The following is a 17303-nucleotide window of genomic DNA, read 5'->3' as shown; positions in this document are numbered from 1 at the left end:
ATATAAGCCCCTCCCCTACACAGTCTTAAAAGGCAGATACTTATTTTAAGAGTAAATTTAGACTCACGAAAGTTAATTAACTTGCCATTGCTCACCCAGACAATATGTGGTGAATTTCAGATTAAAATCCAGGAAATAATAACCTTAAAATCTATACTGTCTCTAATCATATTGTATCCATGCTTGGAGGCACTTTAGGTGTAATTTATGTCAACTTTCTCTTTTTAGAATAAATTTGGTCTAAGGAAATCAACTTATACAAGGCAAAACCAAAACCTGTCTCCTCAAAACTTTGTCTCATATGTGATCATTCGATTTTTTTAAACCTTTATTTGACTCATTGCTTTCTTTTAAACATATTGACATATTTCAATAAGTTTTTTTTGTCTCTAAATCTCCTATTATTTTTGAATTTACGTGTCTTTAGGTCAGACTTTATATCAAGAAGAGATCACTGGGTTTTAGCCTTCAGCTGAACTCCAGTGAGGTATTTGGTAACATGTAACTCAATGTCTTCATCTCCTTCTTATATTGGTGTCTATTGTGAAGAATGCAAGTGAATAATTTCAAAATATCTGCCAAATATTAGATGACAAAAGTGATCATAACTGCTTATATCTAATAGCCTTGAGAGAACGCCTTAAAGTTACTTTAAGTATATTATGCAAAGAAATATAATGATTAAAATATGTATAAAATTCATCCTTCTTATCAGTCCAGATTTGTTAGGGAGTCTATATTTTTCAGTTGTCCCTATAAAAGTACCACCGTTTTTTCCTTCTACGCTATTTTTTTTATGAATTTCCAAAAATTATCCACCTTTTCAGATCATGTACTCTTTGGCCTGACTGCCTTAGGAATCCTCTAGTTCTTCAAAATAATAGCCAAGAAGTTTTAAATATGGCTTTCTTCTCAGATATATGAAATATAGTTGTCATAATGACTGACTTTTGACAAGATGACATCATTTTAACATCATAAGAGAACTGAGAATTCTTAGTTCTATCAATATAAAAGAAGGGCTAAAAAGTTAATTGTTTATACCAGGCCTGAAATGGATAAAACTAAACACACTAACGAGCTTATAACTGATCTTAAGATCAATGTCTTTTTTGGTAATCTCTCTTTCTTTATGATAATATCTTGTAAAAATATACCTGGCCATGAGTAGAAAGCGAGTTTTGCTTAGGAATAGTCTGTCACCGAGGTCAGAAGCTATCAACATTGCTTTGTATATGTAGCAACTCAAGACTCACTATACCATTCCTACTGTAAAGGCAACTCTTGCAGCATTTTTATTCCTTTCTCCCATTTACTTTCACAGTGTATAATTGATCCTTCCATAAACTCTACAAGATAAAGTATCTCACTCAATATGACTTTTACAATTAATGATAAAGTGTAAACCAACATGTTGAAGACTCAGTTAATACTGTCTTTTCCTCTGCTTTCTATAGCGTTTAGTTAAATGACTATTTCAGTAGCATGTGCTCCAATGCCCCACACATGGTGAGGGCAAGAGTCAAGACTAAGCATTGTTCCTCTAGAATGGGTCTTACTCAAGTTATGAGTTCAGTACATGCTGACTGAATCAATCTATGTATAATTATATCATTTTAGATCTTTACATAATCACAAATGTATTAATATATATGGTTACATGTCAGTGCTACTGAAAGTACTCACTTAAACATATATTTAAACTTATTTTTAAAAATAATAAATCATGGGTTAGTTAGGATAATCACTTTTATCTTCAACTATGATCTTTTGTTCATTTATTTGAACAGAGCTCTATTTATATCAAAACATTATATTTATGTGGCTGCTTTCAGGTTACAAATTAATTTCAAAAACATTTTCCCATTTGATCTTTAGTGTATCTGCAGAAAGTAAAGCTAGGTATTATTTCTATTTTACAAGTAAGGAGAAGAAATTTGAAGTTAGTTTGAACCAGTTTATTGGTACTAACACAGTGGATAGTTATTTTTGGAACAAAATTAATTTTCCAAATATTTATTAGAAAATTCATCAAAGTATTTTTTTTTTGTATATAAACACACATACTACATACTTATTCACCATAGCATTGAGTGTGTGTCAGAGAAGTAAATTTTGAATCTTTCCAGAAGGCTCTTTTCTAAGTGGATGTACAACATCATTATTGCTATAATCAGCAATCCTTTATTTATTTATTTATTTTCCCTCTGGTATCAGCCTCCTTCCTTCAGATTCTTTGTGCTTCTGAGATTACAAGAGCATCCCTCTTGAGTAAGGATGCAGTCATTGTACATTCTGTGGAGAAGACGTAAGCTGTGGACAAATGAAAGCTGCTGCTGTGTTTTATCTGGCTTTTTAGAGATAAGCACTCTAAGGTCAAGATAAGTTTTTATGCTCCTGTGCTCTTTATTAACTGCTTTAAATTATGATAAGAGGTCAAAACACAGAGATCCTACTAATTTATTTCCTATTATTATGCATGTGCGTGTGTACACATATGATGTCTCAAAAGGAAAAGGCAAAAAAAAGTAATATATAATGAATTTAGAGACAAGCAATGTGAAGGGGGTCATAGTGGTATTTATATGATAGACAGAGTAGTCTTTGTTAAAGTATGGGTTTGTGGCCATGTTGGAAGAAGTTTGTCAGTTTGAAGAGGAAAAATCCAAAATCCCTGAATGATTTGTTCACAGACTTAAACAAATCTGAAATGTAAGATTAATTTTTATTTGTATAGAAATCCCATTACTCATACAGTTAATGATAATTAGGTCCTCTAAAGTTATACATGCCCTCTAAAATTATGTATGTCCTTTTCAGGACTGCATTGGTTTGTTTGTCTGAAAATATCTAGCTGGTAGGATAATGTTTGTCTCACCTAATATATTTTCATGCTACTGTTAACATTATTAAATTTGTAATTTTGTTTTTATGCTTGTGCTGCATGATATTCCCAGTTCTCAAAAATGGACCCATGACTGAAATGTGATTCACTGAAGCCTGAAAAGCGATAGAAAGAGTTACATAAATAGTACAACCACAAATAACATCATAAACAAAGAGTGAACTGGTCTCCAGTGCTGAATATGGAGTGCAAATCTGTATATGCTGGGACACATAAGTCTGCAAGTGTCATGATTTCACATATGCAGCAGGAAAAGAAAAATACAAATAGGAAGTACGTTTATAAATATCTTAAAAAATTGAATTATATTTGACTAGAGATTAATTTACCACTATTCCCTACTTTATTTTCCATTATAAAGCCTTGTCAAACAAGGACATAAGTGTCTGGCAAGACCATTTCTTGAAGGATTAATTGATGTGTTCCCCCTGCTTCCTTGTGAAATATTCAGCTTATAGCCTGAGAAATATTCCACTCCTCTCAGACGCATTAGTAAGGGAAATCACCCACTACCGAATCATCCACAGAAAGTCTAACATCATAAAGGTAGGGAAGAAAATAAAGGAGTAAGGGAAGAAACGGAGCCGGGAGATGAAAGAAAGGAAGGAGTAGGCACAGAAGGGAAGGAAAGAGAAAGGAGGCAGGAAAGGAAGGGCTTATCTTGTCTGAGGAGTAGGTAGAAAATACCTTCACTGTTAGGCATCAGAAGCCTACATGGATCCTGGCTAACTGTGGAGCGATTGTTTTTGTTTCCCATGGAGAGGTCCCCAAATAGAGAAACTGCAGGTCTTTGATTTGAACACCCAGTTACAATGTAACTGTCCTATAACCTGAAGACTCTACCTTCATTTTGTCCACTCCCAAATGTCCAGTTATCTGTGACTAACCCACCATCCTATAGTTTGGGATACATTCTGTACCTCCTCAGCAGAGGGGAACTTAGACATGAGTTGTCTGGTGGGCTGGTGGTGGTGGTGGTGGTGGTGATACTCACTCATTGCAGGAGTGGGGGGTAGAAGAACTGGAAATAATAAGTTGGAAATTGTCATTGATTCTTTTATTTTTATTTTTTTTTTGTGGTACGCAGGCCTCTCACTGTTGTGGCCTCTCCCGTTGCGGAGCACAGGCTCCGGATGCGCAGGCTCAGCAGCCATGGCTCAAGGGCCCAGCCGCCCCGCGGCATGTGGGATCTTCCCGGACCGGGGCACGAACCTGCGTCCGCTGCATCGGCAGGCAGACTCACAACCACTGCGCCACCAGGGAAGCCCAATTCTTTTATTTTTGATCCAGTAAACTAAGGGAGATTTTTTTTAAAATAACATGCAAAAAATAAAAATAAAATAATAACATGCAAAAATAATTTCTATGCAGTAAAAGTGATTAATTTTTTTGCAAAACATACAGAAGAGAAGCATTTAAGATTTCACAGTTTCTAGCAAAAACTACTTAGAAAACTATATAGCGAATTGCACTGTTAATGACAAATATTACAAACAAAGAGAAAGTAGAGGAGGTTATTGTCAAAAATCTTTTATCGAATGATATTTCAAAATGATGCATAATATTAACTATGTATCAAAGGAAGAAAAATAATTACTATGTGGTAGGTGCCTGTAGATATTTTAATAACCAGTTGATTGAAATCAACTTTGCAGATTATGAATAAATTCTTGACCCATGCACTGTACAGATATGAGAGAATCAGAGTTGATGACTTTTTATTCTGTTTATCAATGAGGAAGTCACGCTACAAGGATAAGAGATTTTTTATTTGGTTACCACTTATTTTGTGATCTTGGTCTTTGTAGCTGTGGGCTTTTAAGAAGAGTTGGGAGGAGGGAAAGGTGTTATTTTGTGGACTAGTATGAGTGTCCTTTGATACTAATCTACGTACACCTTCATTCATAGTAAATATTTTGTGAACATTGATGTGCTTCCTGACTTTGATTTCGTGTCAAGAAACAGTAAAAATGTTAATTCACTCCCATTGTGGCCACAAAATCTTCTGCTTAGTGAAAAAGTGGGCAGCGAGTTCAAGAATCTGCTTTTCCGTGTTAAAGTACACTCTCTGTGCTGGGTAAGGTACCTACATGACTTTTTGAAAATCTTGTTCAGGTTAATATGCTCTGCCTACACACTAATATTGTCCCTAAATAATATTCACATATTTCAAGTAATTTCCTCACTAGCATACCAACCATATATATTGAGTATGTTAAATTACTTGATCCTGTCCTTCAGAGCTGAAATGATAAAATATTCAATGTTGAAGATTAGACATTAAGATTTCTAAAGTTAATTGTGCAGCAGATTCTTTGCCTTTGATACTTTGATTAATTTCTTATTGGTTGATTATATTTTTCACTTGTTGAAGAAATGCATCGAGGTAATATCAAGTGAACTTAAAAATCACATTAAAACATGGTAAGAGAACATGCAAAAGAGAATTCTAGAAATGAATCTAACATAGAGTGGATTAGAAATTTATCCATTGATCTTCAAAGATTCAGGGTGCATGTGCCTTTCTCTCATCTTTAAAATTAACTGAGAAAATATTTTTTAAATTCGATGGTCCTTAGTTAATTTTATAGCCATATTGAAAGTAGGAGTACTTTTAATATTCAATCTTAATGCTTATTTCTTATCCACTGACTTCCTGTCTTGCTGAAGGCAACACACTTCACAGAGGGGAACAGCAGAGTGGAGGAGCAATTGAACAATAGGGAACTCTTAGTCCAAAATCCAACCATTGTTGCAATAGGTGACAAAATTGTCTCTAGCACCAGGAACTGCTTTACAGCCAACCCCCAAGGCCTATGAATTCATAGTGAGTGTTATGAAATCCATGGCCTGCAGGGCTGGACTGCAAAATATTTGGTACTGGTACATGAAAAGATAAATATAGAAACTAAGAAGAAGAATTTGGAATTTTTTTACAGTAATTTGACAACCTACTGCATACAAGCATGTGATCAGTGGTCTCACATCACTGAGAAGGTTTAGACTAGTTTTGGTAAAGTTCATCTTGCGGAGTAAGCTGGCGTAGGGTGAGATGCTTATGTGTAGTAGGATCACAACACAGCATGTGGCATTTTAAAGTTAGCTTGTTAAGTATAACTCAAAAGGATATATCAGAAAAACATGTCATTGGTTTCTTAAGTCTTGTGTTTTGTGTTTTAATTAAGCCTGGTTTTTAATTTATAGTTTAACAAGACTTGGAAAAATAAGGAAGTGACATATATATTATTTGTTTTCACTCCTAATTTACAGATTATGAAACATTTTCACTGAACTATTTTTTCAAGAAAAGATAAAACTTTTCTAACTGTTGCAGAATGGTAGTGTAAAAAATTCTGATCTTAGGTAAAGAGAAGCTTTATTAAAAAGGACAGTTGCAATAGGAGGAAGGGCACTATTGCCATGGGATGAGGGAGACTTTTGCAATAGGTAGAACACTTTGACCATAATAATATCTGCAAAACTCTTCAATATCAGGCAAAAAGGTATTTTCTTTTATAGGATGACTAACAAGGCTAAAAAGAACTTAGTGAGTAAGAGGGGAATGATTGGGTGGTGTGATCAAACAGTTGATCAGAAAATGTCTTTCCTTAAGATCAACTGATTCTTGATTCTCCGGCGGGGTTGTTATGAAAGTTGGTTCACTTTCCAATACTGGCTAAGACTGGGCATGCATCAAAATTCAGTTTTGTGTGTTCTGAGGAAGAAAACAAATGAAACTAAAGTTTACTCAACTAAAGTTAGCAGATATGTTGTCCAGATTGGTCAGTGAGTACAAATTGTTTAGCTAATCATGGATGAGACAAAGAATGAGAATTTGGTCTGTGTCTAGCCTTGTCATAGGTGAGTAAGGAAGGAGACATCATTGACTCTTATCTAAGTCATAGAGGAAGAGGGTTCTTTGCAGTAAGTTGTTTTATAGAATACAAAATGATTAAGGGGGGATTTCTTACCTGTCACTGTTTGCCGGGAGCACGGTAATCTGGTAGAGTTTAACACTGTCAGCTCCCCCATTTGCTTAAGCCAAATGAATATCATTCATTGCTGAGTAACTCAGAGGGGATTGTAAATCAGAGTGGGGAAAAGTAGCTTCTAAGAAGTAGACACCTGAGGACTCTTGTTGGCACTGTTCCTGTAAAATCAGTTAAACTATCTGTTGAGAGATAGTAGCAAAGGTCAGTTGCATTAGGTTCAGGCATTTTAAAAGAAAGTTGCTTAAAATGAAAATAAGAATTATTAATGGAAAAAAAATGCATTAAAGTAAAAAGCCAGAAGTTGAACCCCATAAGGTATTCAGTGAATTTTAAGAGTTTGATGGATGAAAATCTTTCAGTTATGTAGCAGTGCTTGTTGAGCTTCTTGAAGCTAATAAGATGTCAGTGTTCCAGTTATCTCTCCTCTAAGAGCTTGCAAGACCTGAGCACTTTATCAGACTTCTTAATGACCCAGTCAGCAGATAGCTTAGGAAGAAATTTGTCCCATGCATAGTCTACTGTGGTGATAAGTCCTTCAAGGTTATCAGGTTTTCAGAATTTCGCTCACATTTTTTTCTTCACATGTTGTTGGAAAGGGTCTGCTACATGGCTACCTAGAGTCCATATAAGAGTCTGGTTAGTCAGGTTTTAGCTCTTGGTAATACCAAGTAAAGAAGGAGGGAGAAAAATTGGCAACATTAGTTGGGGGTATAGTCAAATATTGAAGAGAACCAGAAGAACTGAAAATATTGTAAAAGTTGACAATGCATGACAGATGAAAGGATCCAGTCCAATTGAAATATAGGTAACAAAACTGGTTTTTCATATCCGTTTGTTACTTATAAGTTGTTAAGTGGTGCTAAATAGCTCAAAAACAATTGAGGGCCAGAATATGATAACCTGCATGGAGTGCTATGGTTGTCCACTGATACACAAAATTTCTTTCTATAGTCACCTTTTCTTTGATCAAAGATAATGTCAAAGAAAGGTTATTCTAGGGCTTCCCTGGTGGCACAGTGGTTGTGAGTCCACCTGCAGATGCAGGGGACATGGGTTCATGCCCCAGTTCGGGAAGATCCCACATGCCACGGAGCGGCTGGGCCCATGAGCCATGGCCGCTGAGCCTGCGTGTCCGGAGCCTGTGCTCCGCAACGGGAGAGGCCACAACAGTGAGAGGCCCGTGTTCAGAAAAAAAAAAAAAAAGAAAGAAAGGTTATTCTAGATCATAAATTAAGGTGTCTTTCATTAGATTTGGCCTCATTATTTCATAGAGAAAGAACGGTGATTTGCCCTTAGAGGCCTTCTAAAATTTACTTTGCTGAAAATTTTCATGAGGAATCTCAGATAACGTTTCAAAAGCCTCTTAAGGCTAGGAAGCCAAAACAAGAACTCATCATTATACTTCACCTTCAGTATCTATAAATTTGGGTGAATTCCTCTCTTCTAGAGTCCCTAAAATATCCTAAATTCCCTATGCCTGCAAAGAACTGCTAATCCTTAAGCCTGGAAGCTCTGTAAAGCTAGATACTTCACTAGTTTTCCTAATAAGGCTTTGTGAGTTTTGGCTCCATAAAGTTAGCTTGAACTCCTTAATAGGGTCTAGTCATATGTGATTTAAAGCATCATTCTCAAATATGACATTCCAGTCAAGGCCTTGGTATATTACCAATGTTTTCAATTATGTCCTGCTAACAAAGGAAGACACTTTGAACCTAAGCCAAAGTTATATTGCCATAAAATAAAAATATTCAATCCATAAGACTTTCCAAAATATGAAAGGATCAGGATAAATGTTTCATTTCTGTTTATAAGAACATAGTCTACTAAATTGTTAGGAATTATAGAGAGAAAAAGAGAAAAGAAAAAGGGGTTCCTCATATCCAGAAAATAGGATGTTAAATCAGCAGTATTCTAAGCAAAATCCATAATCATCCTTCATGAGTTCTTTCTGCCCTATGTAATTAATTCTTGGTCTGATAGACTCAGGGTTGTCTTGTGATCTCATTTGCTTCTACATTAGAGTTATGAAAATCCTGACTCAGTCCAATGGTATGATCTCAAAATTATTTAAGCAATGCCATCAGAAACCTATGCCCAAGAGTACCTGGCATAGTCATTTTCTAAGGGTCTTTAAGACAGTCCTTTTTTGAAGACAGCATTCTGGTCTGTAGCTAACTTGCAAGTGCTTTCAGGGAAGCATGAGAATAAAACAAAAAACTTTGTGTAGAGGATGTAAGACTTTAAACTTGTGATTAATTTATCATCGATAATTTTCAAAAGCAAAAGATCTAATGAAAGTTTATTAAAATATAAATGAAACTGACAAGGAAATTTGCTTGTTTTTGGCACACAAAACAAAATCAATCAAAAATCACTGTGACAATAAGGGGTTTTTTAAGTATACATAAGATGTAATACGAACTTAGCACAAAAATGAGAAAACTTATTTTCTTAACTAATTATGGTCATGATAAAGTCAAAATAAAATACAAGAAACAATTCCAATGTGACACAGAATTTTTGCCTCCTAGGCAGATTATTCAGAAGGTAAAGATACACATTTTACAACCTCTTGTTAATAACAAACTGATAATTCAAGAAAATTTGTCATTTTAACAGAGAGAAGACCAGATGTTAGTTTTGCATCAATGTACTATTTTACACAAAAGCACTTTTCAAACAATTCTTATAAATAAACCTTTGATAGCTTTAAACATAAAAAAATAAAATTGCCTGTCTGTAGAACTTTACAATTTTCTATACCCATTCAGGTTTTGTTCTACACTTTCCTCTTTCTCACATGGAATAACTAATCACTTTACACTGGAACAAAATTACTCCTTTTTCCCCTAACGAAAACAATTCCTGAATACCCTGTATAGGAATTTGTTTTTCTCTGCCACTGTTTCTTCTGGTAGAGTCTCATTAACATATATTGGTTATAAATTTTAAATATATTAGTTTCCATTTCACAGAGAAAAGTATAAAGTGGATAATTGTGAACTCAGTGTCATAGACCAGGGGTTTGTCTTAGAGCTTAAGAATATACATACACCAATTTTTATAACCGTTTATGTCCTTGTAATATAACTTGTAAATGTGACCAAAAATGAATAACACTAACAGACCCAAATACATAAAGTCTTAAAATTAGGCTTAGTAATTTATATTTCAGTATTTCATCTTGCATAGAAATGATTTAGGTATTGAAAGAATAGTCATTATTTAACCTAATGTAACATAAGTCTAGGAGATTTTTTTGGGGTGTCATGCCACCGCATACGGGATCTTAGTTCCCTGACCAGGGATCGAACCCATGCCCTCTGCAGTGGAAGTGCAGAGTCCTAACCACTGGACCACCAAGGTTAGGGGTTAGATTCCTGAGTCTAAGATTTTAAGTTATCAAAATATCTTGGAGATTATATCTTCATATTGATGAACTATAAAACATAATTACTGTTGAAATAAAGTTTGTCAAAATAATTATTCAATTTGATTAATCATAAATTTACATTTTCATATCTTAAACATCTAGTAGATATAATGTAAAGTTAGTCAGTAAAATATAAGTTTAAGAGGAACATATCCAAATAGAAAAAGAAAAAGATTGTATTAGTCTTAATTTCTGGCAATTTTAGGAATATTCAACTTATATAAACTCTTATTGGTCTCTAAGCCAATCAGAATAGAGCTCCTTTGAGGAATTTTATAATTTAACTTAGTAATAACATCCAGAGTTAGGAAAATATTACACATGCATAACTTACCTACCTACCTACATACATACATACATATATACATACTATGTTAGTCTGCTCAAGCTAGCAGAACAGAATACTCCTTATGGCTGTTTCTAATGGCCCCTTCCACATTGCTCTCTGTAGGCGCCTTGCCCTGGGGTTCTTTATAAGGGCAGTCTGGTCCAGTGAAACCGAGGAGGTGGTTCTATCCTGTGAAATCAAGGAGGAATCAGCCTTATCTTCTGAGCCTGTGATAAGAGGCAACCTTCACCTCCTGCTGTGATTTCTGAATTGTCTTTGGAGTTATTCTTCCCTGTTCTTGAAGGATAATGTATGTATATTCACAACTGATTAGATTTATGATCCTGTCCTGTAGAATCCCAGAAGTCTGACAGCTTTCCTTTATTCTGTCATGTTTTCTCTCCCCTTTAGTTCCAGTTGTATTTCTGCTGGTATAATTCCATCTCTATACCTGGCTTCTGCTGAGGTGGCTGATTAAATCCATGAGTTGCACCCATGATTTCTTTATCAAATGGTTGTTCAGCCGTACTTTTCGTGTTCTCTTCAGGACATGCTCCTTCACTTTTTACAGTATAGATAGGCTGAGAATTTTCCAAATCTTCAAGTTCTGTTTCCTTTTTCCTTCAGTTTATCTCTCCTTTTGCATTTTACTATAAGTAGTAGAGAGAAACTAAACCTCTCCTTCAATACTTCGCTTAAAAATCTCCTCAGCTAAATTATAAATTTATCATTCCCCAAATTCTACCTTCCACCAAACACTAGAGAGGAGCAAAGTTCTTTGCTACTTTATAACAAGGATTGTCTTTCCTCTAGTTTCCAAAAACCTGTTCCTCATTTTCATCTGAAACCTCACCAAAATCACCTTCAATGTCCATATTTCTAACAACACTCCCTTCCAAGATCATGTACGCTATTTCTAGCATGAACCTCGAAACTTTTCTGGCCTCTACCCATCACTAAGTTCTGAAACCAATCTCACATTATTAAGTATTTGTTACAGCAGTACCCTACTTCACAGTACCCGAATTTGCATATTAGTCAGTTGGGGCTGACATAACAAAAGACTACAGACTGAGTGCCTTAAACAACAGAAATTTATTTTCTCAAAGTTCTGGATGCCAGAAGTCCAAGTTCAAGGTGCTGACATAGTCAGGTTCTGGTGAGAGCTTTCTTGCTGGCTTGCAGATGGCTGCTTCTCACAGAGCCTTTCTTCTGTGTGTGTGGAGAGAGAGAGAGAGAGAGAGAGGAAATGCTCTAGTGTCTCTTCTTCTTATAAAGACATCAGCCTTATCAGATTACAGCTCCACCCTTTTGACTTCATTTAACCTCCTTAAAGGCCATATCTCCAAATATTGTCATATTGGGGGTTAGAACTTCAATATATAAATTGAGGGGGAAGCATAATTCAGTTCATAGCACATATATATGCATATACATACATGCATAGACAGACCAAACAGACCCAAATGCAGAGCTTATAGGTTCAATTCTAAAATTTCAGCTATGAGTCAGACATAAACACAGAAATACAAAACTCACTGGTTTGTAGAGAAGGTCTGGCTCTAATCCCCACCTTTATATTTTTACCAGGATTATGTTTCTGGTAGTTGGGAAAATTTAAGGTTGCCTGTTTAATATGGGATTTAAAGGACACCCACTAACACTTGTGGAGGAGAGTGTTAATTTATTTTTTGCTCTGGTATGTAATCTTATTTAGCTAGAGACTAAATTTTGGACAAGGGAAAAAGAGGAGAACAAGTGACCATCTTGAGGTCTCCAAAGCTCATATGAGTTATATGATACCCAGACTGTTTCCAGTTAGTTTTTTCAGTCTCAGGCAGTTGCTTTTAGGGTCCTGAGCCCTTTGAGAGCCCAAGTAAAGCTGGAGTATGGAGTTACTATAAGGAGCTGAGGGCCAAAGTGAGAAGGGAAAGGTCTGGCAGAGGTGGGCAGAGTGGTGGAGGAGTTGGAGATGTTGAAGAGAGAGAGATAAAAGATTCACAGAAGCTGAAGGAAGACCAAAGGTAGTACAAAGAAAGAAAGAGAAGGAATGGGTGATGGGACAGGGAGGCTTTAAATGGCCCAAAATTTGGGGCAGTCCCAAATTTTTCAAAAAGTCCAGAATATTGAAGTTTTAAATGGCTCCATGGTGAAGTTTTCCATTTCTCAAGGTACCGAACAGAATTAGTGCCTGAACATTTGTGCTCCCCAAATTCATATGTTGAAGCCCTAACCACCAATGTGAAGATATTTGGGGATGGGTCCTTTAGGAGGGAATGATGGTTAGATAAGGACATGAGGATTAGTGCCTTTATAAGAAAAGCCACAAGAGAGTTTACCCGCTCACGCACTCTCTCTCTCCATGGGCATGCACATGAGAAAAGCCATGTGAGTACACAGCAAGGAAGCAGCCACCTGCAAGCAAGGAAAAACGTTCTTACCAGAACCTAACTATGCTGGTACCATGATCCCAGACTTCCAGCACTGTGAGAACATAAATTTATGATTCTAATTTCCCCAATCTATAGTATTTTGTTACGGCAGCTCAAGCAGGTTAAGACAGCACAATTATGGAAAAGCATGTAGTCAATGGGAAAAGATGAGGCAGAGTGCCTAATCGGGTGAAAGTTACACATGGGACTAGATAGTTAAATCAGAGATAAAACCTTAAGGGAGCTGGGAAAAGGCCCACCTGATTCATTCCCTCACACAATCCCCATAGAACCAAGGAAATTCCTCCATGTAATACCCAGTTAAGGAGCTAAAGAAATTCCCTCAAATGATCCTCAGTTTGAGGATCCAAGAAGAAACAGAAAAGGCCTCACAGGAGGGCCAAGAAAATTGTCTGTGCATGAGAGAATCAAAGTAACCCTTTATCGTGTTACAACAGACAAATGTCCAGAAAATGAGTGAAGAGTTGAGACTTACCACCATGGTTAAGAACCCCAGCAAAGAAAGAACAGAGGATCAGAGAAGCTGGAATGAACACAGAGGAAGACAGAGAGTCTGAGGGTGGTCAGCACTCCATTCGAGTGTTAGCATCCAAAAACTTTCAAATAAAAACAGATTGGGACCTAGGTAAGGAGAAATTTTACTTAAAACGACCGTTGCACTAAGGAGAGGTAGACCACCGCATTAGGAAAAACTCTCCAAGCATAATATCTAAAAGTGTCTCAAATGTCAGGCAGAAAAGAATTTTCTTTTATAGGGAGAGGTAAGTAAGGTTAGAAAGAATTGGGCTTGGGGAGCAGGTTAAGCAGGTATGTGATCAGACATTGGATCAGGGAACTTCTTTCCCTGTGGTCAGCCAATTCTTGGGCTTCTATGGAGGGTTGTTCCACATTTAGAAGTAGCAGAGAGGTTCAACAAAATTTAGGTTAAGTTAGCAGGTATTTTGTCCAGTTTGGTTAGTGGCTATAAATAGTTCAACTAATCATGTATGAGACAAAGAATGGAAATTTTGGAGGATCTGTGTCTGGCCTTGAGACAGGTAAACAAGGGACAACCTTGAGTCTTATCTAATTCCTGTGGTACGGAAGGTTGGCTCTTCGCAGTAAGCCATTTCCCAGAACAAAATTGGGTGGGGAGATTTCTTAACTGTTGCTGTTTCAGGAGCACAGAGCCCAAGGAAAGATGAACTCTGTTGGTTGTAAACCAAATGATGGCAATGGAAGTAACTCTGAAGAAATCCCAAATATGTACTACTAATTTTAACTAGAAGCATGATGTCTTGTGTGCTAAGTTCAGTTTTGTAGCCATAATTAATGGAGGAATGTAAAGAATAGTATCTTATTTGTGGGGTCATAACATAGCTAATGAAGCAAGAAAACCATCAAAATCCGAGCAAAAGTTATGAACAAATCATAAAGAAAGAATTTCAAAACAAAAAATATTTGAAGGAAAAAGCATTGAATTAAAGGCTGTTAGAAACAGATGTTTCAGGTTACCTATAAACATTAGTGCTTTGCAGGATTCTTATAAAGTAACAGACAAGACTAAAAAGATACAATTGCCATGATATTATATTGGCTTAAAAATAGTGGTGAATTTGTAGCAGAGAAAGTAGTGAAAATACCACTTTGCTCTGATACCATATCATGTATTCCAGAACAGGCTAGTGATAAAAAGGACCATCTCAGAAAACAAAGCTTTCAAAGTATTTTTCATTGCAACTTGGCAAATGCCCAGATATGGCTAACATGACAATTTAAAAAATGTATCTATGATTTGAACATAGTAGTGATGGGAAGAAAGAATACGTTTTTTTGGCTTCATTGCTGGAAACAGAACAAAATTTATACTTTATAAAAATATAAAAGATTACATAGTTTGAAAATGTGGTTTGGAGTCTAAGTTTGGTAGAAGTGTGTTCTGAAGAAATAGCTGTGATATCAGAAAACCTTCTGAAGTAGTTATATAGATTAAAGAGTGAGATTGTGCCAGAATATAAATTGATACACTTCTTGCTTCACAGAGAAAGACTTGCTGTGGAAAAAAAATGTGCCCAGTGACATAGTAACATTTATTAATTATATAAGCTAAAACATTAAAGTTGTGATTATTATTACATGATAATGTGGAACAGATCATAAACAGGAATCAAAAGTTCTGTTCAAAATGTTTTAATAACTGAACACGTAGTATTTCTACAAAATAACTATCAGTTTTGTCCCAACTTTTTAAAGCTATAAATTGGGCTGCTAGTTTTCATATTGCATATATTCAGCCTTTATATTTTAAATTTTTCATGCAAATGACCCAGTACAACATGGCTTTCAAAGGCAGATAAGATCAAAGAACAAAAACAAAAGTTAGAAGTCTAGAAGAACCATTTCCACAGATTCTGTAACGTGTTTCTTAACTTAAGAATAATTATTATTTAGGTAGAGGATGTTCTTGTTACATATCTGAGGAAAGTTATCACTGAAAAACAAGAATTTTACAGAAAATTTTGATTTGAATTTTTCAAGAAGATAAGTTTCACATATGACAAATCTATGAATATGAGATTCCTTACTTTAATCATAAAATAATTTAAATTTAATCATAATTATATAGAATATGTTGTTGGAATTGCTATTGATGAGTAATGAAAACTGAATTTTGAAAAGCAGCACAATTTGCTTCATTTTGGATAAAAGTTAAAAATGAACATTCTGAGACTAAGTGAAATCACTTTAAATTTGATTTTTCATTCAGTTCAGCAAACGTCCCTGAGACTGGCTTCTCTACCCATATTATCAAAACAAAATATAAATACAATGTAGATATACATTATCCCAAGCAAGCACCGTTGTCATCAATCTCACCTACATTAGAAAAACTAACAAGCAAGAAGCAAGCTCATTTGTCACATTAAATCTTTAAGAATTGACATGCATAATATTCATCAAAATGTTTGTAAAGAGATTTAATGTGGAAAATAGGCCTTTCACTCATAACTTTTCAGTAATCTATAGTTTGAAATTCCAGAAATGTGGGAATGTAATAGTGATTCCTTACATAGCATTTTTGAACATTCAGTAAAAAACATGTGTAGTTCTGGTAACTCTTTTTCCCTATGTCTTTGAAATTTGGTCTTTTCTTGTGTATATGTATTTTTTTTCATTTTATTTTTGCTAGTAATTTATTGTTAAATTTTATAAAGCTATCTAACCATGACAGATTATTAATTTAAAAAGGATAAAACTAGTCCTTCATTAAGTATAGCTTGAAAAGCACTATTCTAGAGCATTCTCTGATATCCTGTCCTAATTCTGGGCTCTAGCTTTTAACTTTACTCCCATCAGCTTCTATGAGGTAAAATATAATGTCTAATTTTGCAAACAAGGTCTCACTTTAGCCTCCCTCAGTGAACTAAAAATCACCCTAACTTAAAACCATCCTTGGTAACTTGTACCTTCTCTTCATCATGTTTAGATTTGACATGGCTCTACCTAAATATTTGCTTTCTCTCAGACACTAGCTTCAAAAGGTAGGCATAAATCTGCAAGGGTCATAAAATTTGCAAGGTTTCATAAAATATACTTAAAAGTGTTTATTTTTGCCATTTGAGAATATTGTCAAGACTTCAAAATATAGAAGTCGTAGTTGTCAAAATATGTCTGGCATATAACAGTGTATATTTTTATTTTTTTCAATGCACTTGTAGAGAATACAGCCAAGAAGGAAAAATAAATATTATAAATACAAGTTATTACAAATAAATAATTTTGATTCTGCAAAGACCTCCAAAATTTTTTGATTATGAAAATACAGGATATATATGGAGTGTACAATGTGGGCTATAATAGAATGGATAATGGCCCCTTAAATATGTCCACATCCTAATCCCCAGAACCTATGGATACTACCTTTTATGGCAAAGTAGTCTTTGTAGATGTGATTAAGTTCAGAATCTTGAGACAGGGAGATTATCCTGGATTATTATGCTATGTCTGATGTAATCATAAGAGCCCTTTTAAGAGGAGGAGACCAGGGCTCCCCTGGTGGCGCAGTGGTTGAGAGTCCGCCTGCCGATGCAGGGGACATGGGTTCATGCCCCGGTCCAGGAAGATCTCACATGCCGCGGAGTGGCTAGGCCCGTGAGGCCTGGCTGCTGAGCCTGCGCATCCGGAGCCTGTGCTCCACAACGGGAGAGGCCAC

This window comes from Mesoplodon bidens (assembly GCF_964165515.1).
Source record: "Mesoplodon bidens genome assembly, chromosome: 1".
Classification (NCBI taxonomy): Eukaryota; Metazoa; Chordata; class Mammalia; order Artiodactyla; family Ziphiidae; genus Mesoplodon; species Mesoplodon bidens.
Note: the sequence above shows the minus strand (reverse complement) of the source record.